The sequence below is a fragment of the Callospermophilus lateralis genome, assembly GCF_048772815.1.
Source record: "Callospermophilus lateralis isolate mCalLat2 chromosome 11 unlocalized genomic scaffold, mCalLat2.hap1 SUPER_11_unloc_3, whole genome shotgun sequence".
Lineage (NCBI taxonomy): Eukaryota > Metazoa > Chordata > Mammalia > Rodentia > Sciuridae > Callospermophilus > Callospermophilus lateralis.
Genome location: NW_027510155.1, coordinates 5,437,992 through 5,462,625, shown reverse-complemented (window position 1 = coordinate 5,462,625; position 24,634 = coordinate 5,437,992). Strand labels below are relative to the sequence as shown.

The following is a 24,634-nucleotide window of genomic DNA, read 5'->3' as shown; positions in this document are numbered from 1 at the left end:
CTGAGGATGAAGTCACTTGGGCAGCAGTTTGCTACCGTCTTCTGGTCTAAAAGTATGAGACTGTCTCTGGTCATACAGGAGCCCCAGCTTTTTCTAGTTTGGGGCCTCCCTTCACCTTCTCTTCTTGGTGATGTCTTTGGGGACATTCCTATACCTGGATGGACACAAATCTTCCATTTGTGTGCCCTGACTTGTTTGTTTTTTTCCCTTGAAAGTTTTTAACTCTTTAGGATCAAAGAAAGTAACAAAGAATGACTTTTCACCCTTTCCTAGAAACGCAAAACACTCTGAGAGTATTTGCTAACTTTTCTGTGGTTGTCCATTAATGCTATTCACTAATTTCCAGCTCTGACTTCTGGCCCCTGGTGGAAAGTCTTCTCCAGCCGTCTTGGAAATTAGGCAGGGCAAAGGTGGAATCTGCACTCAAGATTTCATTACTCCAAATCCCATAACTCTTACAACAGAGAAGATTTCATTTCTGTTAAAGAGCAGAACAGAATTTGATAAAGTCTTGAGAAAAATACCACAAGCTGTATAAGAAAATTCACACATTTAATGGTGAAAAATGCACAGTAGTACTGGATACATTTTTTAATAAGCACCAAGATAGAAGACTTGGACTTGGTAATTTTAATTTAAAACTGAAAATCTCTAATATCTTTAGAGATTCTAAAATCTCTACATGAACATATTAGTGGCATTTTAAAACTATCAACTATCTATCTATTCATCCATCTATCCATCCATCCATACATCCATCCATCCATCCATCCATTCTATGTATTTATTTATACATTGTAATCCATTGATGGACACAGAAGCCAGGGGAAGAAATTGAGTATACTCTAGGGCATTTCACTAACATGGAGGGCTCTGTTTTGACTGGGCCTGCTTAGTATTGGAGGAGATAAGCACTATGTTTCTGTACTACTTCGGTTCTCTCAACACCATTGAGTTGATCAAAACATACAATTTGTTACAATGTTCATCATGAATAAAGGGTATTGGTTAACATATATAAGGAATGTTTAAATGATATCCCTAAAAATATTCATGTAAATATATAAAATCAAATTTTAAAAAAGATGTAATACTGAATCATATTTCTTAGCACTCAAATTATTCAATAAACTTAGTTCCCTTTCTAACCTAAAAATTGCTACAGCCTTTGTCTTAGACCATTTTAGGTTTACACAAGACTGAGTAACTTATAAAGAACAGAGATTTATTTCTCAAAGTTCTGGAGGTTGGTAAGCCCAAGAGTATGGAAATGGTACATGGTGAGGCCCCAGCTGCATAATGTGGTAGAAACAAACGTTACAAAAGCATCACTGTGGCGAGAGAGCAGGAGGATGGGAGAGAGCTCGGGAGTGCAGGAAGCTGAGCTCACTCCTTGGAGAGCTAACACACCCCCTTGACAATGTCCTAATCACCTCTTAAAGAACACCTTCCCCCACATATGACCAGTAACAAATAAATTTTAACATGGATTTTGGAAGAGACATTAAAACCATAACAATCCTCAACAAGTAAAAGTAATACTTCATAATTAAAAAGAAAGAGACTAGTGGGATTAATGATGCAAAGAGGACTGCTATGTTCAGAAGTTATGTTTGGAAGAAGTCACTGACCATTTGTCCTGAGAGATTCCCACATAACCTCTGTGATATTTGCCCTAGCTAAAGTGGTGCTTTAAAGCTAACATTTCAGTGACTGTTCATTGATTCCCATGTGTCTTTACGGCAATATAAAAAAAATAATGTCTTCATTATGGCATGTAGTAAAAAACTCTCAAAAGGAATACTCAGTAGTACTTAACCATATTTGTTTAAAATAAAAATACAAGGACAAAAAATAATTATATTTAAATAAATGAGAGCAATACTTAAAGAAATATGATGATATAGACATAATTATGTACAGCTTTCAATAATTTAACAGTTCTCAATCACTGCTTTATTTCATCCTGATTTGATTCTCGATTCTCATTCCTTAATTAAGCTAATATCTTACTTTCAACCTAATCTTGGAAGTATTTCCTCCTTCAGATTTATGATATTACCAAGTGTTATGGTCTAGATATAAGGTGTTCCTCCAAATGTACTGTGTCAGTGCAGGAATGTTTGGAGAAAAAATTACCAGATTCTGAAAGTAGTAACCTCTGAATCAATCCTAGTTCGAATGGATTGTCTGGGTGGGAGATATAGGCAGGTGAGGTGTGGCTGGAGGAGGTGGGTCTCTGATGATGTGCCCTGGAAGGGTTCATCTTCTTTGTGTCCCCTTCCTACCACCTTCTCTCTCTCTGCTTCCTGGCTGCCATAAATGGAGGAGCTTCCCTACTCCACATTATTCCCCCATGATGTACTGCCTCTCCTTGGGTCCAGAACAATGGACTCTGTTGACTCTGGAACCATGAACCAAAATAAACTTTTCCTCCACTAAGTTGTTCTTGTCAGGTGTTTTGGTCACAGCAACAAAAAACAGACTAACACACCAAGGATAAAATTTCATGTGTGCTTCCCTCAAAGAATATATTTTAATTGTTGGATTCTATATGGTCAGCAATAGTCCAGAATTTGATGTCTGAACTCAAGTTCTTTCTCTGTCCCAGACTTTAAAGAAAAAACAAATAAAAACCCCAACATTTTTTGGAACCATGTGATTGCTGGAAGAAAAAGATTATATTCATTCATTCATTATATTCTTTGGTGAAGAACCTTAATCAGTATAAATATTATTTTTCTCAAAGAGAAGGGTTCACTTTGAAGCAGCTTTTCAGACTTTGCCATGAACTTGGAAGACAAAGCTTTGGAATTTGCACATATACAATGAATGGACCACTGAAGCCACCTGGCCATCTAAGATGGTTCCATTTCAGAGTAGAGACTATCTTTCAAAAGAACCCCATAATCATGCAAAGAAACTGGAATCCTCATTCATTGATGGTGTGGAGGTGAAATGGTGCAGCCACTTTTATGTTCATAGAAACATTATTTACACTAGCCTTAAAGTGAAAATCACCTAGATGTCAACTGAAGAATGGATAATAAAATGTGGTATGTCCACCTAATGGACTATTTGAGAAAGCAAGGAAGAAAGGGAGGAAAAGAGGGAGGGAGAGAGACAAGGTAAGCAGGCAGGCAGACAATACAGAAGCTTGCTACAACACCAAGGAAGCTTGGAAACATTAAGAGAAAGAAGCCAGTCACGAAAGGTCACATACACATGATCCCATTATGCAAAATATCCAGAAATGACCCATCAGAAAAATAGAAAGTAGACAAGTAGTTAGCTGATGCTGTAGGGACCCTGGTGCAGGGGGAATAAGGAGTGACTCTAACCACACATCTGATGGATATGTGGTTGCTTTTTAGGGTGATAAAAATGTTCTGGAATTAGATTGTGGTGACATTTGCACAACTCTGTAAATATACCAAAACCCATTCAAATTACACACTTTAAATAGGCTAATTTTATGGTATGTGAAATATATCTCAATAAGGTTGTAAAAATACAAGAGTTCTATACTTTCTCTAGTCATTAAGTCTAAAACCATAAGTTTGGGAATAAGTTCCCATTTTGTTATGATGCTCATAAACATGCAATAATGACAATGATATCATAGCTAGAAATAAATTATTCAAGGAATACGTGTTAATGGAAAGTGGTTATACATGGTAAAGTGAAATTATAGGGTATGTTCTCTTTATATTTTGTACTTATTTTGGTTTTGAACCTATGTACGGAATATGTATAATCAGAAAAAAGTTAATTATCATAGTTTTTTAAAAAAATTTTTGATGTAGAAGATTTGGGGAAGAAGATCAATAGATGTTTTAGACTAAGCAGGGAGAGATGGTTGGAATGAAGCTGGATTTTGTATAGTGGGTACACTTGGACAGAGAAAGCCCAAGACAAGGGAAACAGATTTCTTAAACAGTGCTTTGAATTCTAGTATCACTGCTTACTTTCTTTTCATTCTGTCAGTAGAGATGTATCTGTCTTATATGCCACTGAGTCCCTGGGGTCTAGAATGATATCTGAACACAGGAGGTGCTCAGCAAGCATTAACTCAACACATAAATAAGCACTTTTTGCCAGAATCCTTTCTGAAAAAACAAAATGACAACTGGGGGTACCACTGGTAAGATGTGTGTCTTCACACACCTTAGAAAATGGTGTTCCGTTCACCCAGGTTGAAGTAGTTCTTTTCCATGATTTGGGCCTGGGAAAGTCAATCTTGAGTTCACTCATGACCCAGCTCAATCCCACAGCCTGGCAGTCTCACTTCTGAGGGTCCCACCTGCCTACAGATGAAGCCCATGATCCTCTGTCTGGCAGGCAAAGTCACCCTCAACCTGACCCTGGCATTCCTGTCCCATCAATCATTTATAACTACTATTTTGTGCTGAAACTACAGTAATTCTATGCTTTGATGAGCTAGTTTCCACTTCTGGGAATCCAGCACATGGAAGTTCAGGGTCTTTAAATCAAATGTCTCCCATTTAATAAAGATGAGCCATTCTTATTCTCATATGCTTCTATGGTTTAGGGTTCTCACTCTTGTCCTTGCATGATCCCCTTCTGACTCTGCTTTTTCCTGCCTTTGATTAAATAGTTCACAGTGTTATTTTTAGTTACATATTGGTACCAGGCATCAAACCAGGGGCACTTAATCACTGAGCTGCATCTCCAGCCCTTTTTAAATTAATTTATTAATTTTTTGAGACAGAGTCTTGCTAAGTTGCTGAGGCTGTAATCCTCCAGCCTCAGTCTCCCCAGTTCTGGGATTATAGACATGAGCTACCATGCCTGGCGGACACACAGTCTTTGACTTTCAACTTTCTCTTTCTTTCGCTTGGCCGTGGCCCACTTTGGACAATTTCTGTGGCTCCTTTAGATGAAAGAATCAGTCTGCCTCATTGGCCCTCAGGTGGAATCAACAGCCATTCTCTTTTCTGAACCTACTCAGTATGTTGTACAAACTTTTGTCATATTATGTTGTTTCCTTACATATTTTTACCTAAGACTCCTGGAGCTTCTTTTTTTAAAAATTTTTATTGTTGGTTGTTCAAAACATTACATAGTTCTTGATATATCATAATTCACACTTTGATTCAAGTGGGTTATGAACTCCCATTTTTACCCTGTATACAGATTGCAGAATCACATCGGTTACACATCCATTGATTTACCTATTGCCATACTAGTGTCTGTTGTATTCTGCTGCCTTTCCTATCCTCTACTGGAGGGAATCATCCTATTCTCAGGCAGGCAGCACTGTGCCTGGAATATGGCAGGTGCACAGTGAATTCCTATGGAGAAAACCAATAAATGACACATGGCAAAGGAAGCTGGTCTGTGCACAGAAATTAGGACTTTTGGGGCGGACTACAGTGGGATGAATTCAGATAGCAGAAGGTATTGAAATGCTAACAAACAGGCTAGATTCCACGTGGAAAGAAAAGAGAGGTCACTTCAGACCCTAAGAAGGGAATGGTGTGATGTAAACAGCACTCTGGAAGACTCCTGTGTCATCATCCAGGGTAGAGGAGAAGACCAAGGGAGAGCCTGCCATCAAGGTGAGTGCTCCATCAACTATTTATTGCTGGTTGAACCTGCAGAAACTTAGGGAAACAGGCGTGTGAGAGAGAATGAAGAAATGGGCAGGGCTTCAAGGGACTGTTGGAGGAGACAAGAATGTCTAAGAGACTGATGGGAAATGCAGATGATGGAGCTCCAGAGCCACTGCGGGTAGTGGGACCAGGGCCAGCCAGGAAAAGTTAGAGGGGAAGCAGACCTGTAGGGGCACAAGGGACCAGCTTCAGTGTACCCAGTTACAGCGCTGTCCATGAGCAAGTGAGACTGGAGAATAAGGTGTCTCTGTGGCACGAACTGTTCTGTCTCCATCGCGCTCCCTCCCACTATGCTCCACCCCCACCCTGGTTTAGTTTCAGACAACAAAAACAAAATTACTCATAAAATCAATGGAAACAAACTACTTTTTTTGCCATAGAAAGGATTTCTCTTAATTACTTTTTTTTGGAGCTTTGAATACTAAATCTTGTAACTTGATAAAATCCCTTAGAAGTCAACTTAGCATTAGGAGCTCACAGAGGGAATCTCAGAGCCGGTGTTCACAGGAGCTGTATGAGAAAGGGATATGCCCTGACTCCACCTCAGCTGGGGCAATGAGCACATGCTGCCCCTCTCTGGGACAAAATGTATTCCTCCATATTTTCAAGCAAATAGGAGCTATTGAAAATGTTAATAAAAACTGGGTCTCTGGGTAGTCTCTCAATGTACAGTTTTGAATATGAATCTTAATATTTGTATAGGCTTCTTTCTTTCTTTCTAAAGTGCTTCCCATTCAGTTTTGAATATGAATCTTAATATTTGTTTAGATTTCTTTCTTTCTTTCTAAAGTGCTTCCCATTCATTTTTGTTCCTTTTGTACTTTCAAATTCTTAAAGGAGCTATGCAGGTATGTACTGTGGTATATGTAAGAAAGAACAGGTTCATGAATATGACATCTACTTACATTATAAAGAAGTGTAATTTTTATCCCTGCCCTTCTCTTTCTTATATAAGTTTTTAAAAAATTATGGTTTATTGAAAGACAAAACATAAACTGATGCTTAATAGAAAGTATATCATAAAATTAGAAATATATAAGAGGGAAGGCAAGAATAGAAGGTAGACTTCTATACCTGATTTTATAGATATGACTTTAGAACTACGGTGGTCACCCTTCTCCCAAGCTGGACAGTTTGCAAGACCCCTACTGAATACTTGAAATAATGGATAGTACTGAGCCCTATACATAACAGTGTTTTTTCATATATGCCCTACAGCCTTGCCTCATGATAGCGAATTCACGTCTTTCCATGTTTTATGCTCTAGTATCTACTTTACTTTACTACCCTTGTGCTTTGAGGCCATTATTAAATAAAAATAGAGTTACTTAAATAGAAGCACTTAGATATTGAGACAGGTGATCTGAGAATTGATTTTGCACAACAGCAGTCAGAATATATGGTGTGGATAGGCAGAACAATGTAGATATCCAAGTCCCAGGTGGGAGAGGGTAGGATGGCACAAGACTTCATCATGCTATTCAGCAAGTTAAAACTTATGTACTATTTCTAGAATTTTCCATTTTGGACCATTGTTGAGATCATGGGTAACTGAAACCATGAAAAGGAAAACCACAGATAAGGAGAATTACTGTATTATTAAATGAAAAAATTTAAAAGGCAAAACAAATAGAGTAAACCTGTTTACCTTAGTTGGTGGTATACAAGGGTAATTGCAAATGATTTTAAAACATAGTAACTTGACTATTATTCTATGAAATAATCTACCTATGCAGTTCATTTCTCATTGGATTACCTACATAAAAACAATTGTATAACTAAAAAAAGAAACAAAGAAAAATCCTTCTGTTATTTTCATTAATCTCATACTGTCATTCTGAGGCTATTGCATGTGGAGTGTGGGATAAAGCACAGGAGCAAAATTTGGATACAATTTTCATCATGTACAAAGGAGATACTCTAAAATCAGCAATGTTAAGGAAAATGTCTGTATTCTTAGATTTGAATTCAAACCACTAGTACAAATTTGTGTTTGCATTAGTGTACTTGTATTCTTTAAAAGAAATACATTGTAGAAAATGATGTATTTCTATGATGTATTTTCTAATTCCGGGCCTGAAGTGGGAGAAACTTTAGATGAGTCTGGAACATCTCATCCTATCAGAAATGAAGCTACTAGAAATTGTAAGGAGTCAGAAGCCAAAGTGAAGTCTTCCAATGGCCAAAACCAAACAAACGAAAACCCCCAAAACAACAACAAAAAGAAAGAAACCCCAAAAAGTACTGCAATAAAAACACACCTATAACTTTTGGAGAACATCAGGAAACCATTCATTGTTTTGAAAGAGAAAGAACCAAGTTTTTTTTTTTGTTGTTGTTGTTGTTGTTGTTGTTTTTTGTCTTTTTTGTATAAATGAATCCTCAGGGTAACAAAATAATGAACAAAGTCAAGTTTTTCTTCATGAAAATGTTCCAGATAATAAACTAAGAAAAATGATAGAATATTGTTATTGTGCAATTCCTAATGAATTAGACGATCTTGACGATGATTATTGGCAGCTATGGAAGAACATACCACTATCATGAAGTATCTTGCTTAAACAAAAAAATCTAAGCCTGATGAAGCTCTTAATCCAAGTTTCATTTTACAGAAAACATGAGAGTGGACTATATTAAAGGACACCACAGGAATGTAATAAGCAAATTGACTGGTGAAACTCTAAAGGACTAGTGGATTTGGCTTCTTCAACAAAATGTCAAGGAGAGAGAGAAGGGTGATGAAAAGGAGAAGGGGAGGGAAGGAGAGAAGGGGGAGAAGAGAAGGAATTATGATTCTAAAGAATGATAGGGCACTCAAGTCAGAAAAATAAATACTAATTGAATATTAGTGATATTAATAAAACTGATAGAATTTTGAGTGTGTGTGACCATGGTACTGTGATTAAGTTTTTAAAAAGTAGCCAGGTGCATTGGCGCAAGCCTGTCCTACTAACTCTAGAGGCCAAGGCAGGAGGATCTCAAGTTCAAAGTCAGCCTCAGCAATGTATTGAGGTCCTAAGCAACTCAATGAGACCCTGTCTCTAAATAAAAGTATAAAGAAGGGTTGGGGATGTGACATAGTCGTTAAGTGCCCCTGGGTTCAATCTCCAGTACCAAAAAAAAAAAAAAAAAGTATATACGTACTTAATGTATGTATATATACCTCAATAAACACATACTGAAATAAGAATTTACATAATATATAGATAACTAATATATATTAACATGTATATGTAAATAAATATATATTGATATATTTAAAAAGGAAAAAATATTATCTTGCATTCATTATGAAATAATCTGGGTTATAAAAGGGAGAGAGAGGGAGATAGAGTGAAAGGAATGGCCAGGAGCTGGTAACAGTGGTACATGTTGGTTCAATTTCTCTACTTCTGTATATGTCTAAATTTTTCTTTAATAATGCTGGGAGCCATCAGCCAAGTAGGTATGACAAATTCCTTGCCAGCTTACTCCCATGCTGTCTAGTGGAAGGACTTCTGAAAGGTGACCTTGCTCAAGGACCAGGGCAGGATCCGTGTTTAGGGTGTTCCCCCTTTAGAATAGGGCAGTTTAGCATAATAGGAGAGTAGGGTGTTTCCCCTTTAGAATAGGGTGGTTTAGTAATAGGAGATTAGGGTGTTCCTCTTTTGGAATAGGGCGTATCCTGCTGCTGAGTTCCTCTTGAGTGCTTAGGGTCAGACAGTATTTTTTTGAGAGACAGAAGCCCATGCGGTGTGGATTTAGGCAGGAGAGGATTTGGGCAGAGAACGGAGTGGATTTGGGAAGAGAACGTGGATTCCCCCAGAACGTGTTTGTAGACTGCCGGTGTGAGTTCGGGAATAAAGAATTGCTGTTTGAATCTACAAGCTGTGTGGAGACTCGTGATTTGTGCCCAGCCAGAGACTGCAGCATAATAACACACATAAAAACATGACTTCTCCATCCTTGAATACTCTCCCCTTTTCTTTCTCCAGATACCCAGACAAGCTTCACTTCTTCCTTTAAGGCATTCCCTCATGGGCTCTCCTTCTAGACTTCTTACAGAGCCCTCATCTATTCCAACATCCACAAAAACAAACAAACAAATAAAACACAAAACCCAAAATCACAGACTGTTTTAGTACTTTTAATTAAAGCAACCATGGGCCTTTCCCTTATTATCAAAGGGATCTTCACTGTAGAAGTTACACAAGAGCAAAATGACTATTCTCCTCACCCATAATTTGACTCAAACAAAAAGAGAACCATAGTTAACATGTTGTTTATATGTTTTAGTCTTATTTCCATGTAAATGTGTGTATATTTCAGTTTCAGAAATGGGCTTTTACAGTAGACAGCTGCCTTGCAATCTGCCTTCTTCATTTCAGTTACAGGTATAGTGTGTATTTCAGTATGTCATTGAATATTACTTTAATGACTAATAACCACAGTGTGAAATGCATTATTATATCCATTTTTCTTCAGAACCAGGAAGTCAATTCCTTGAAGGCAGAAGTGATGTGAGTCTGTAATGCATTTTGTGTCCCAAGATTATAACAGAAGTCTCTTTCCTGATAAATGTTAAAGATCCTATTAGCTCAATTGGTAATCTCTGACTGCACTAATCTTGTGGTTGTGTTTCTGCATCTTAGCTGACAAGGTCAATCTGAAGTTTGTGTATCCACTACAAAGTATCCTATTATATACCTAATCCAGTGTCCATGAGCTCCTGGCAATTGAGCGTAAGAAAAAATTCAAGAGCAGAAATCTGCCGATTCAGTGACAGTGGTGGTTGTCACTGATTTCTCAACTATATAATTCTAAATACAAAAAAGAACACCAACCTCTTGATCCAGATTCTTTCATGCTAGATCAGCAGCAAGGACAGAAATCAACAAAGTTGACAAGAGTTGGACATGTACTTTCGTAGAAAACCCAGTAAATTCTCTACCACTAGCAATTAGGCAGGCCTTTTGGCTTAGATCCCACTAGAGATTTAGAGGAGCCCTGCATCATGGGTGGTCATGGATTAGCCTTTGGATATGTGTTGTTTGGCATTTGAGAGGAAAGCAATTTCCCTACTTATCCATCTAAAATAATACCAACATCAAAAGATGAAAGACAGGAACTGTGCTTAGTGGCACAGCACTTGCCTAGTATGTGTGAGGCACTGGGTTCAATCTTCAGCACCACATAAAAATAAATAAATAAAACAAAGATATATTGTATTCATGCACAACTAAAAAAATATTTTAAAAAAAAATAAAAGACATAGGAGGTAAACGTTTCACACATTTGCTCAGCATTTCTATGGTTGAAATCTGATCTTTTTAATAGTCTTCACTCTGTTTTGCTTGACTACTCTGTAAATGTTTTTGTTAAACTGTTAAACTTCTTGTTTTTGTTAAATCCCTTTGCACATTTTGGATTTAAAGTAGAATTTTCTTAGAATCATAAATCCAAATAGTAAAGAATATAATATTTGGCTTACTGATAATATTGACATTATAAAACAAGGATTTTTACATCATTCTTTAAAATGGGTTTAATGGAATATGACCATTTGGTCCACCATCCTCTATTTTTATAAAGTACATGAACAAATTATTTATTTTTCAACTATCGGAAATTTTCCATCATTCTTTACATCATTTCAAATTATTATCTTTTTTATTAGATACATTTCCCTTTCAAATACTTGAATACAAACAAATGGAAATTATTTTTAATTAACAGATCAATATTCCTTGATGGGAGGCGATTTAATCATGCCTCTTAGAAACTATTTTCCTGTAAGGAAAGTAATGCCAATGTGTCTAATATTGTGGCCCTTAAATTACTCTAAATCTTATATTAGAAAACCTGCAACTTACAATGTGCATGTTATTTCCTATCACACACAGAGTCATTTATTTCTGAAGGTTCTGAGAAACAGTGGAATCATTCATGGTACTGAAGTAATAAGATATTTAAAGCAAACCTTTTCCCTCTATATAAAATTAACGTAAATGTGTAGGTTTTCAAAAGAGCCCAAAGTCCAGTATCTTGGGAGAGAGTGCATTCTAACATTAGCATTTTTCATTATTTTTAGGCCTATTATGAAGTTTGGACTCCAGACCTTTCTGGATCTGCGAACACAAGGGAACAACTCGTCACAGCATTGCTGTCGACCTCTGAGGAACAGCTCATGTCATCACTCGGCAAAAGTGCTGGCAAAAACATTTATCTAGATGAAAGACCTCAAGCAGTTAACCTGCTCAGCAGAGGCAATGCAACCAGGCAACAGGATAATGACCTCTATCCAAATGTGGAAGGTACATCAATTTAATACCCTGACAGCTCGACAAAAGATGATGGCAGCTCAACAGGAAAACATTAGCCATGATAATGCAGGGTACTGTATGTGAAAAGAATGAATTATAAAGCACAATGCTATTTCGGCCGAGTAGGGATTTTTTTTTTAAACCAACTTTATATTTAGGACGGTAGCCATGCCTAAAGCCTCCTTCCATTCTTTTCTACCTGAAGAATATCCTGATAAAATTAAAGAGTCAGTGTGGATTAAATTGACAGCTTAAATACAAATGGAGTTTCCTAACTTACCCAGGAAATGCTGCACATCATTTCTGGCAGGCTTGTTACTATTTCAGAGTAGAAAGCCCTCGGCACTGGCTAACTGGCTTAATCCACTAGACAACTGGTAATTCAAGTGTACATAACCAGTCTTACTGTGTGTGTTATTTTGTTTTATTTTTAAAGGGAGAAGGTACTTGATGAACTTTGGGATCCTTCAGATCTTTAGCTGTAACTTATCTTTATGCCAATTCATTTAAAAAATAATTTTAAAGTAGTAGTAATATGATCATGGGTGTATGTTTATCCAAGGACCTTTCCTCTGTGACAGGGTTTCAGCCTGTGAGGTTTTCTCTACACATGGCAGGCAGCTGTCATAACCAGTGTGAGGGGTGAAAGGGCAGCCCGGCTGCTCTGTTAAATCACAGGGTTCCATCAACATCTCAGAATTCCTGCCGAGTGGGAGCTGGGAGACCACAGATTACAGTACACTGGAGTGTGTATATTAGGTCACTCAGTGTCTATCAAAGCAATATCATGCCAGTGAGTTGTACAATAGATTTTACTGTGTTCTGTTCAAAGAAAATGTAAGGAAAGTGGACATGTGTGTAGCAGACCACAACCAAACACTGAATTCTCCATGTCTTAAATGGACGAATTTATTATCCACATGAAGAACAGGAGCAAAATAAATAGCTTTGGAAAACATGTAAGGCTGGTGGTTTTATGCTGTTCTTGGAAATAACTGGTGAGCAGATGCATGATGCAGAGAATAGAGTCCAGGGCCCTGCAGTGGAGGGGAAGAGAGCCTGATCATGGCTATAGTCTCGGACCATGACCATGGACAGTCACTGCACCTCAGTCTCACAGAACTTCCATGTCCTCATTAATAAATTAGAAATAATATATGCCCCTCTATCTCCACAGATGGGAAAATAAAAAATGAATTCCTAAATGAGAAGAGACTTTTAAAAGGTTGGAAGGAAAGCAGCATGATGTGTGTAATGGGTATAACTTGTGATACTTAAGGAATATTAAGAAATGAGAGTAACTTGTGTTAGTCGGTATTTGGTCCATGTATAAAAATAGAAAATCTCTCTTCTTTCAATACTTTGCTGTTTGATTTCTTTTTAGCAGATTACAGTTCACGTTGCCCAAGGTATAATATAATCTTCAGCCAGACAATATGTATAAGGTGAATAACACCATGCCTGACAAGTGAAGTCAAATTTTAAAAAGTTGTAAGAATTTGTTTTGTATTTTAATTTTTTATCATAACTTCTGCAAAGGTCTCCTTGACTTTGATTAAATATATACCTGAATTTATATTAATAACAATGGCAAACAGTAATGAAATTATTACTATTCCCCAGGCACTGTTCTAATCAATTTACAAAAGTTAAATTAACTTACATAACAATATATAAAGTTGTTCCAGTTAGGCTAGATCATCATCTTACAAAAAATATAAGTCTTTGCATTATAATATCATTTTGGGTTAAATACATTTTCTAATTTTGTAAAATGTGAACAAGCCTTTAAAAAAATAATTTTGTTTTATGCCCTGTGGGGTAAATACTGCTCCTTTTCCATTTTTACTGGATGAGAACATTATCTCCCTAGAGGTTAAGTGATTTGCATAGCAAACAAGTGGTAGACCTAGGATTCACCCTCAGGAAGTCTGGCTCTTACCATATCAGATGGCTTTCTGCCATTAGAAGTTTGAGAAAGATCTGTTATCTGTGGGCAATGTCATGGTATCCATTTGACTGATGTGGAACCCAAAAATGAGATACCAGATTTAGACATAATGAGTAACCTAGAAAATAGCTCAAACAAGCAAATGAGTAGTCAATGGAATGAGATTAGATTCCAGCTCCAAGCGCCCTGCACTCCTGCTCGCCGGCGGGACGCGCTCCAGCAGCGCGGGTGGCTTTCTCCGACAGTCCCCAGCGGCTGCCTAGGGCCAGAACAGAGGCAGCGGGCGCGGCGCCCCGGGCCTGCGAGCCGAGCTCGCCGGCAGGGGTCGAGCGCGTGTCCCCTCCCCGCCCCCACCGCGTGCTGTGGCGCAGTAGGAATTTGGCCCCTACCGGTCTCTATTTGCGGCTCTTGACGCTCGGCCGCCGACAGTCCTTGGGTCATTTCTATTCTAGGGACACTGGGTCATCGCGCTCAGCTGGTCCCCTCCTCCAGGCCCTGAGGGTGTGTCCCCTGCACCGGGGCTCGAGGCGCCTATAAGGGGCCGATCGGCAGGCAGGGACATGCAGCTCTACAGCAGCGTCTGCACTCACTACCCAGCTGGGGGACCAGGTCCCACTGCCGCAGCTCCTGCGCCGCCTGCCGCCGCCGCTCCGTTCAAGGTCTCCCTTCAACCCCCGGGACCTGCCAGTGCCGCGCCAGAGCCCGAGACCGGTGAGTGCCAGCCCGCTGCGGCCGCCCAGCCCCGGGAAGCCGCCGCGGCCCCCGCCGCCAAGATGCCCGCCTTCTCCTCCTGCTTTGAGATGGTGTCCGGGGCCGCCGCCCCCGCCTCAGCAGCCACCGCCGGCCGGCGGGAGCTCCTGCAAGCCGCCGCTACCGCCTCACTACACGTCCACGGCGCAGATCACCTTAAGGGCCCTGGGCGCCGACAGGCTCCTGCTGCACGGGCCCGAACCGGGTTCTGGCGCCACGGCCAGCGCCAACCCGCGCGGTCGCTGCCTCCTGCTGGCCCAAGCTCCCGGGGCCCTGGTGCCGCCGCGGCGGGGCTCCTATGCCTGGCTCACTGGAGGAGCTGCTGAGGCACGACTGTCCCGAGCCCGCGGGGCTGGACGCAGCCCGGGAGGGACCCGATAGATACTTCTGACTGAGCGAGCACCGCCAGGTCCTGGCCGCAGCCAAGTACCGAGGCTCTGCGCCGCCCGCGGGGAGCCCGGAGCCCAGCCCCAGCCCGTGGGGCGAGGAACACCGAGCGGAGAGGATTCCCCGGGGGTGGGAGAGAGGTGGCGACCGCAGCGACTCTCCCGATGCCGCCGCGGCACGACGGCTGGACCTGGAGACCGAAGCTCCCCCTGCAAGGAGCAGCGAGGTGACCCAGAGTAGCGGAGCCGAGATGGTGGTGGTCTCCAGGTCGGATCCCAAAGATGAGAAGCTAGCCCTATATCTGGCCGAGGAGGAGAAGCAGGACAAGTACCTGCGAAAGAGGAACAAGTACCGATTCCATATCATTCCCGACGGGAACTGCCTCTACTGAGCTGTCAGCAAGACCGTGTACGGGGATCAGAGTCTACACCGGGAACTGAGGGAGCAGACGGTGCACTACATTGCCGATCATCTGGAGCACTTTAGCCCTCTGATTGAGGGCGACGTCGGGGAGTATTGAACAAAATGCATGCTCTTGAAATGTCTGAAAACCTTACACCCTGGGGAAATTGCGTATATAACTTGTGTTTGGAAAATCATATGAACTCTAAATCAGGGTAACAGCACTTTTAAACTTCCTAGTAGATTTACTGTAGGTGTAAAGCCTTAATCATTTTTTGAATGTTTTCTCAGAGCTGAAGGTTGCTGGGCACCTAAATGATTTGTTTCATGATAGCTTTGGGTGATCTGCTATTTATAATTTGCTGTATAAAGTGAGCACTACTTAATTTGCAAGTTAATTTCTCACAGTGTAAATTTGTTCATTCCTGGTAGTCTATTTTCTATAAAAACGTATTTTTGCACAACATTTTTAAAAATGGTGTTACCTTCATCTATGATGTGTTCCATTTTGACAAACAGCTTTCAAGCATAAATCCAGAGAAATGCTTTATATAAAATGTATTACTTTGAAGTGAGTTTGTGGTTTAGTAGTTATTTTATGTTGTTGAAATGTGAATTTCACAATTCTTAGATAATTATTTCAAATTGATATTGATGCATTCATGTTACCAGATGATTGGCCCATTCCATTTTGATGAAATAGATTTTTTTAATTGTTATTTTTCTACAAATGGTCAGTCTTTATAAAGAAAAATGCTTAAGGGATGGCTGTGGGGAGATTTTTTTTTTTTAACCTTTAAGGGATAGTACCAGGTCTTACTTGAATGAAAGTCTGATATTTGCTGATGGCAGAAGGATGATTCTGTACTCTTGTTGATGTTTAGAGTATATTGTCTGGTGCTCTCCATTGTTTTTATTTACGTGTGTCATTTTGTTACAAAATAATTTAACATGGTATAAAATTTTGGGACAAGATAGGCCTCCTGATTTATATACTTTCTTTTATATCTACTTGGATTCAACTAAGAAAAAAAAATAATAGCAAAATGTCTGGATCCAACCTTGGCAGTTATTTTATAGCAGGAGAATACTCTTAATATTGTGTTCTTTTTAAGTTCTTTCAAAAGCCTAAGTAGGATTGCTGTGTATTATGTAAAAATGTCTGCAAACAGAGCTTACAAGGTTTGCTGGGTCAAACGGTGTTTCCAACCTAAAATCTATCTCATTGCAACTTTAACTACTTTTAGTCATATTTATTAAGTAATGCAGTTTGTACTTTTTTATTTTGTAACATTTTGTGATTTTTTTTGTACAATACTGTATTTGTACATTAGAGCAATTCTCAGCTGATGGAATGAATGAATAAAATGCACACTTTTACAATGTCAAAAAAAAAAAGAGATTAGATTCCAGTGGATTCATGGCCCTGTGTACATTATAGCAATTGGCTAAGCAGTTATTTTCATGTGGATTCAGCAATGGCTGCCATGTCAGAAATGCGCCTCTCAGAAAAGGGAGCTGAATGTTGGCTCAGGTCTACATTGATCCAGGTGAATTGCAACTTGAAATGTGCTTCTATAACACTTACCACTGTGAGTGCAGAAAAGACATCATTTAATAAAGCAAATGTGGGGGGTCTTTGTCTTTTCTTCTTATAAATTAGAAGTATTTCTCATTGTTGTTTGTAAATAAGTCCTTGAAAATCTTTAAAGGACAGGAAGAACTCTTAGTTTGAATTCCACTTTGTCTATTTGTTATTGGCTGACAAAAGAGAGTGAAATATAAATAGGCATAGATAGAGCTGAATATATCAGCTTTGTAGCTTTCCCTTCAATAAATTCAGAGATTGTCTTTGTATTCAGTGACCTTTTAGGGGGATTTAAAATAAAAAATCAGAAGACAGTACGATTTGTATATACCAAAGACCCAATTATAATTCTCAGTCTCATCTTTGACGATTACTTCTCAAAATTCAGCTTAGGTGAGCAAGAGCCGAAGAATATTCCTCTTTTCCGGATAACATTATTAAGTGAAGTGAGGTCTGGATGCTCCTTCCAGCCCTTGTGGATGGTTGCTCTCTTTGGTGACTGATTCCTTAATGAGCTTCAGGAGCAGGCCCAGCAGCAAAGACTGCCTAGCTCTCTGTAATAGTGATCAATTCAGACATAGATTGAGCTGGGTTGTTGGGACCATTATGTGTACTCTATGAATAACAAAAACTGAAATTGAGATGCATTTACAAAAGCATTTGCAAACATTCAGACCTTATGAATAAAAAGCAAAGATGCCAAATTACTTGGATAACCAGTAACCAGCCCCAACAATGTGCTTCTGGGATGGATCATCATTTTAAGAGAAATGTAAGGCTCTAAATTATAATCCCATTATAGTTTAATTTCTTTTCCCACGTAAAATTAGACAAAATGCTAAATTTTAGTGTTTTAAAATTTTTATTATTAATGTCATTTTTGGTTAACAAATCAAAGTGGTATACATTTCTGTAGCGCAATATGATGTTTTGATATATATGCATATAATGTCTTGAGAGTAAAGCAAACTAATTAATATATCTATAATCTCATACATCATTTTGAGACATTTGAAATTTACTCTCTTATCCTGAAACCTATAATACATTATTGACTGTAGTCACCTGCTGAGCAATAGCCATCAAAAACTATTCCTCATGTCTACCTGAAACTTTGGACCCTTTGACCAATGACTTCCCATTTCTGCCCTTCCCACTCCCCACCTCTGGTGACCATTGCACTGCTATTTCCATGGGTTCAATTTCATTAGACTGCACATATAAACGAGACCACAGAGTTTGACTTTCTGAAATTGGGTTATTTCACTTAGTATAATGTTATTTAGATTCATTTATATCAAAATGTCCTTCAGATTCGTCAAATGCCAGGGTTTCCCTTTTAAGGTTGAAGAGTATTTATTATGTAAGCATATGGCATTTTCTTTATTCATCAGTTGATGGGCACTTAGGTTGATTGTATATCTTGGCTATTGTGAACAATGCTAAAATGAACATGGGAGTGCAGGTATCACATTGGCAGTGATTTCAGGTGCTTTGGATACACACCTAGAAATGGGACTAATGGGTTCTATGGTACTTTTACTTCTACATTTCTGAAGAGCCACCATTTTTATATTTCCACCAACAGGTACAAAGGTTCCCTTTTCTCCAACACTTACCCTTTACTTTTTTGACAAAAAATCATTCTAATTGGTTTGAGGTGATAGGCAATTATGGTGTCAATGTGCATTTCCCTAATAATTAGTGATGCCAAGCACTTTTTCAGGTACCTGTTGGCCATTTGAATGTCTTAAGAAATGTCTACTCTGGTCCTCTTTTAAATTAGGTTATTTGTTTTCTTGCTGTTAAATTACTTGAGCTCCTTACACATTTTGAATATCAACCAGATGAGTGATTTACAAATATTTTCTTCCATTCTGTGGGTTGTCTCTTCGCTTTGTTATCTGTTTCCTTTGCTATGAAGAATTTTTCTTAATTTAATGCAATTCCATTTTCCTCTTTTTGCATTTGTTGCCTGTGCTTTCAGGATCATATTCAAAAAAAATTAATGCCCAGAACAGTGTTGGGGATCTTTTCCCTTATGTTTTCTTCTAATAGTTGCATAGTTTTAGGTCTTACATTTAAATTTAAGTCTTTAGTCCATTTTAAATGTATTTTTGTATATGATGAGGAATAATAGTCTAGTTTCATTGTTTGCATATGGATACTCAGTTTTACCAACACCATTTATTAAAAACCCTGTTCTTTTCCTATTGTGTTTTTGGAAAATTTGTCAGAAATCAGTTGACCATAAGAGCATGCATTTATTTCTGGAATTTCTATCTTATTTCATTGGGTGATATGTGTGTGTGTGTGTGTGTGTGTGTGTGTGTGTGTGTGTGTTTGAAGATCTGATCTTATTTTTTTGTTACTTTTAAAAATTCTTATTTTTGACTAGACTCAGACTTAGAAGTAGAAACTCTCAGAGAGGACAGCCTGCATCTCTTGGCAATCTATTCCTGGCATTTTTCTTTGGCTTCTCTCATTCTCTTGGCCAAAAGTTTGGCATATTCTGCAGCCTCTTCCTTATTCTTCTTAGTATGCTGTTTCTTCAGTGCAATACACTGACCCTTGTGTTGCAGGACACATGGAGTAACACCTTCAGTGCTTTGGTCCTGAGGTTTTTTACCTTCCTTGTTAAGGGTTTTCTGACAACATATCAGTCATCATCTTCCTTAGGAGACTAAAAAGTCTGTGGATTCTATTAGCTCTTTTGGGTCCCAGTCAACAAGGCATCTATAAATCCAGAAACATCTTTCTCTCCTTTTTTTTTATGATAAACAAGTTGAGAATGCTCAGATTGATATTTAATAAAATCTCAAACAGATTTGCTTTATCTCTCCAGTTTGCCTCCATCTATAAATAGGAATGCCCCTTACACAGTAACAGGTGAATGTGACCATGGGTCAAGACACCCTGCTTTATGGGGAAATCTTGTTTGGGTGAAGAATGGAAGGGTTATGTGCAGGAAGGGCAGAGTGTCAGCAGCAACTTCTGTCGCCATACGTTTCTCATAAAAAGTACAAACTTTGTGTTTATTGTCCACTTCTGGCAGCCAGTGGCTGGGAAGGAGATATTCAGCTTCATCTTGGTGCCTGGTGTATTTGTTTTCATACCAGTACCATGCTGCTTTAATTACTATCACTTTTTAATATATTTTGGGAGTGTGCGATCCCTACTTTGTTCTCTTTGCTCAAAATTATTTTGGATATTTGGACTCATTTGTGGTTCTATGTGAATTTAAGTATTTCCTTTTCCATTTCTTTTGAAAAAGGACAATGGATTCTTTCCACATTCTTTTATTAGAGCATTACATTTGTATATAATGGTGGTATTTGTTGTTACATGTTCATATGTGCATACAATATAACTTGGCCAATACCTATAGCAATTGAAACGAATCTGTAGACCACTTTGGGTGCTATAGACATTTTCACTTTTAGTTATCCCAGTCCTTGAAGACAGGACATCTTTGCATTTATTTGTATTTTCTTCAATTTCTTTTATAGTACTCAGCATAAAATTCTTTTATCTCTATGGTTAAATTTACAATAAATATTTAAATATTTTTTTGTTGCTATCATAAATGGGTTCATTTTCTTTATTTCTTTTTTGGATAGTTTGTTAGCATAGAGAAACATTACTGAGATTTGTACATTGTTTTGCATGCTGCAACTTCACTGAATTTATTTATCAGTTCTAATAGTTTTTTTTTTTTGGTGGAGTCTTTAAGGTTTTCCATATACAAGATTGTGTCATCAGCAAATAGAGATAATATTACTTCTTTTGTTCCTACTGAGATTTTTAAAAATATCTTCTTGCTCAATTCCATTATAAGTTAAATACATTTTCTAATCTTGCAAAATATGAATAATTCAATTGCCTTCTACAAAACAATTTCAGTTCACGGATCAGTATGGCAGTTAAAGGCTGCTGCACAGCTTTTAAAAAAAATTAATTAAAAGACACTTCAAGTTTAGCCTCTTCACAAGGCCATCCAATTTATTTATAACTTTTATTAATTCTGAAGCCAGCTGCTCCTCAATGGTGCATTTATGTTCAACTAGGTCAGTTCCACTGGGGTGATATTTGGTCTTTCACAGAAGACACACAGAGCCTGTCAGGACAGCCAGCTCAAGCTACCAAATACACATCCGCCCCCATGATTTGACTACATGAATTTGTTACATTTCTATGAAAAAAATTTATATATATAGAAATCAAGAAATGCATTTCATAAGTCTTTCTATATGGGACTTTGTACACATAAGGCTGTCACTATTAGGAAAACAGGCATTTGGCAAACAGTCCACATTTATGATAGCTGGTTTTCTGGAGCTCGGTTTAAGCAACAGTGAAGGGCACCCACAAACACAAGTAGAAGGAAACACAAAACTGCTCTTTAACACTCTGTTAGGTTGCTTAAGAAGTCTACAGTTACTAAACAAGCCTACAAATTACTCACTTTTAAGTATGCAGCAATTAAATAAAATTCAGTATACCAAAGACTGAGGTGAGATTTAAAAAAAATTCATGTTTATATTTCTCAATAATGCTATAAAGACAAACTCTGATAGTGATAATGACAGAGATGACTATAAATAAAAATATTACAAAGGCGTTTGGCATTTAAAATAGTCAAATATAGGTTAACATTCTCCTTTCCCTTTCAGAAAACTTAATCATGGCTTAGATGCAGAAAGAACTACGTGAGTCAGTCCCAGTTGACAGGTAAACATTAAATACATCTGAGACGTGTCCTTTCTAGTCTTCTCTGACTTTACTCTGTGGAATGTGAAAAGCGCTACACCTTTTAGAGACTATTATTAGCCAGAACTCACTGATGATGACTGGGCATAGAATATTGAAGTTAAAAGGGGTCCTGGCGACCCAAATCTCCAGTCTTATTTCACATGAAGGGAAACAGAGGTTTCATAGAGATTAGGTGACATGTTCAAGGTCACAGCTAGTTGGTGACAAGGTTAAATTTAGTCCAAAATTCATGTCTTTGGACTCCTAATAAGGTTCTCATCCACTCTATCACCCTAAATGTGATGAAAGACAGGTAACTTGTACCGATGCCTCCCCGTTTCTATGTCAGCACATGATTATTAGGTGTATGCTATTGAGTCTGTGAGTTGTCTGAGGTTAGAAGAAATGTGTAGCAATCTAAATGTCACAGGCCTGGAAGTAATCAAACGGAAGCTGAATGTTAGTTACAACTGTGCATAATGCTTGTAACATAACTGTGGTTGGTTGCAATGTATTATTAGAGCTCGGGTTTCTGTTGTGACTGTATGAACCAGCTGCATAGGGAACTCTGAAGAGCGATCACAAAAATACCTTTCTTTCCCTACTGTCCCTCAAGCAGCAGGGATAAAATAACTGTTTCTCAGCTGTCTGTCTTTTAAACAAAAATATCTCCTTCACTCTACACATATCTGTGGCAAGTTGGTGTCTGCTTCCTCTTCTCTGTTCTGTTCTATTTTTTAGACCCCAACCTTGAATCACCAGGGGATACTGGGACTAGAAAGGGCCTGACATGATGTTTTACAAATTTATCTTGGATTCCTTCAGTATGTCACAGTTTGTGTTCAATAAAGGCAGGCAGCGAAGAACAGGCAGGCGGAAATAGTCTGCAATTGGATACTGGATGTGCAGAATCATTTGCCTCCAGTCGTTGTATCTGAAGCCTTTCCACTCTGAGGGTAGAGGTTTCCATTTGCATTTTGGGCCAGCTGCTATTATGCCAACAGTATGATGATGGTGTATTTTAATCATCTGCAACACAGGCAAGCCTCTATACCTTTGGCTAGGAAAGCACAGAGCTTGGTGGGAGTTGGAGGAGCCATCTTTCATCTACCCGACTCACAAACTGCAAACATATTCCCAAGTTCCTTTATCATGCCTCTGAGGGTGGCTACTTACTAAGTGGACATACTTTTTCTTCTTCTTTTATTTCTTTTGTGGTGCTGAGGATTGAAGTCAGGGCCTTGTGCATGCAAATAAACCAACTGAGCTATATCCCCTGGACATACTTCTTAATTTACTTAATTTTACTTTTCCCTAGTAGCCTCTTATAAAATGAAAATAATAATACTAACTCTTTTAGGGTTGTTGTGAGGTTGAATAATATGTACAAATAGTGTGGCAAATAAACTATATATATATATATACACAAACATATATATATATGTGTGTGTGTGTGTCTGTGTGTGTATGCATGTATGTTTGTGTGTGTCTTCTATGTGTGTGTAAGCATGTATGTGTGTGGGTATATATATATATATATATATATATATATATATATATATATATATATTTATTTATTTATTTATTTACAATAATATATATATATTTATTTACATATATTTATTTATTTGTTTACAATTTTTATCACCACTCCACAAAGCTAAGAATTTCTCATACCTTTGGATCTCAATTGACTATAGTCACTTTTACACCAGTGAAGGAATGGTTTATTAAGCTAATGAACATCATATGGCTATTTTGTAATTTATTCAACCATTTCCCTTTTATTGGACACAGTATGTTTTGAATATTCTGCTATGTAAATAATGCCATACTCTATCTGCCACTTTTATTAATCTATCCTTCTGTCTTCCCCATGAGGTGGATTATTTTAATTTACCTAATAATTCCTAAATGAGAGAAATTAAGACTTAGACAATAGAAGTAAAATATAGTAGCTGTTATATGCAATACTTAAGCTAATCCTTTTGCAACCCAAAACCTTAAGCAGTTCCCTACTATCCATCTTTTTTAAAAAATGATTGCAACTAACAAGTGGTTTGTGCACCTAAAGTTGCAAGCTCCATTTATCTAAAATTTTTATCATATGAATCCCTTTACTCCTCATTAATTCAGAATATTATCAGAAGGTAAGGGAGGGGAGGGAATGGGGAGTTTTTGATGAAAGGATACAAATTTTCAACCAGACAATTAGTAAGTGTAGAGATCTATTGCATAGTAGGGTGACTACAGTCAATAACAATGTGTTGTATATTTCAAAATAAGAGTAAGTTTCAAATGTCACACTATAAGCAATGATGGATGAGGAAGAATTAGCTTAATATAATCACACCACACTGTGTATGTGTATATATGTGTGTGTGTGTGTGTGTGTGTGTGTATTTATACATATAAATATAAATATAAAATCATGGTATACCTCATAAATGTGTATGATTATAATTTGGCACTTAAAATAATTTAAAAAAATAATTTTTTCTTTTAATAAAAATTTTAATAAAAATAATTCAGAATAACTAAAGTGGTATTGTCCTCCATTTAAAGTCCATGACTGGGTATCAGGAACAATAATTCCAATACTGCTGGCAGTTTCATCAAACTGCACTGATTTTTAAAGGACCTGGGTACTTCCTTTTCTCAATTCATTCCAGATTGACTGGATCAGCAAGAGAAAGACCGTGAAGAAGAAGGGGATAACATGCCAGCAAAAAGACTTTTTTTTCTGTTTTCACCTATTGTTGGCTTGTATAACACATTTATTAAAATCTGACTAAACACCTTGTTGGTTAGGGAGAAATTCCTGTCATCACTTTTGGGAGCTGTGTGAATGAGACACAAAGGTTCT

At 37.9% G+C, this 24,634-nt stretch overlaps 1 pseudogene; it reads left to right on the top strand.

The window, feature by feature from the left end:
* Nucleotides 1-14,449: 14,449 nt before the first annotated feature.
* On the top strand, nt 14,450-15,546 carry LOC143385977 (OTU domain-containing protein 1-like; annotated as a pseudogene).
* The last annotated feature ends 9,088 nt before the right edge of the window (nt 15,547-24,634 follow it).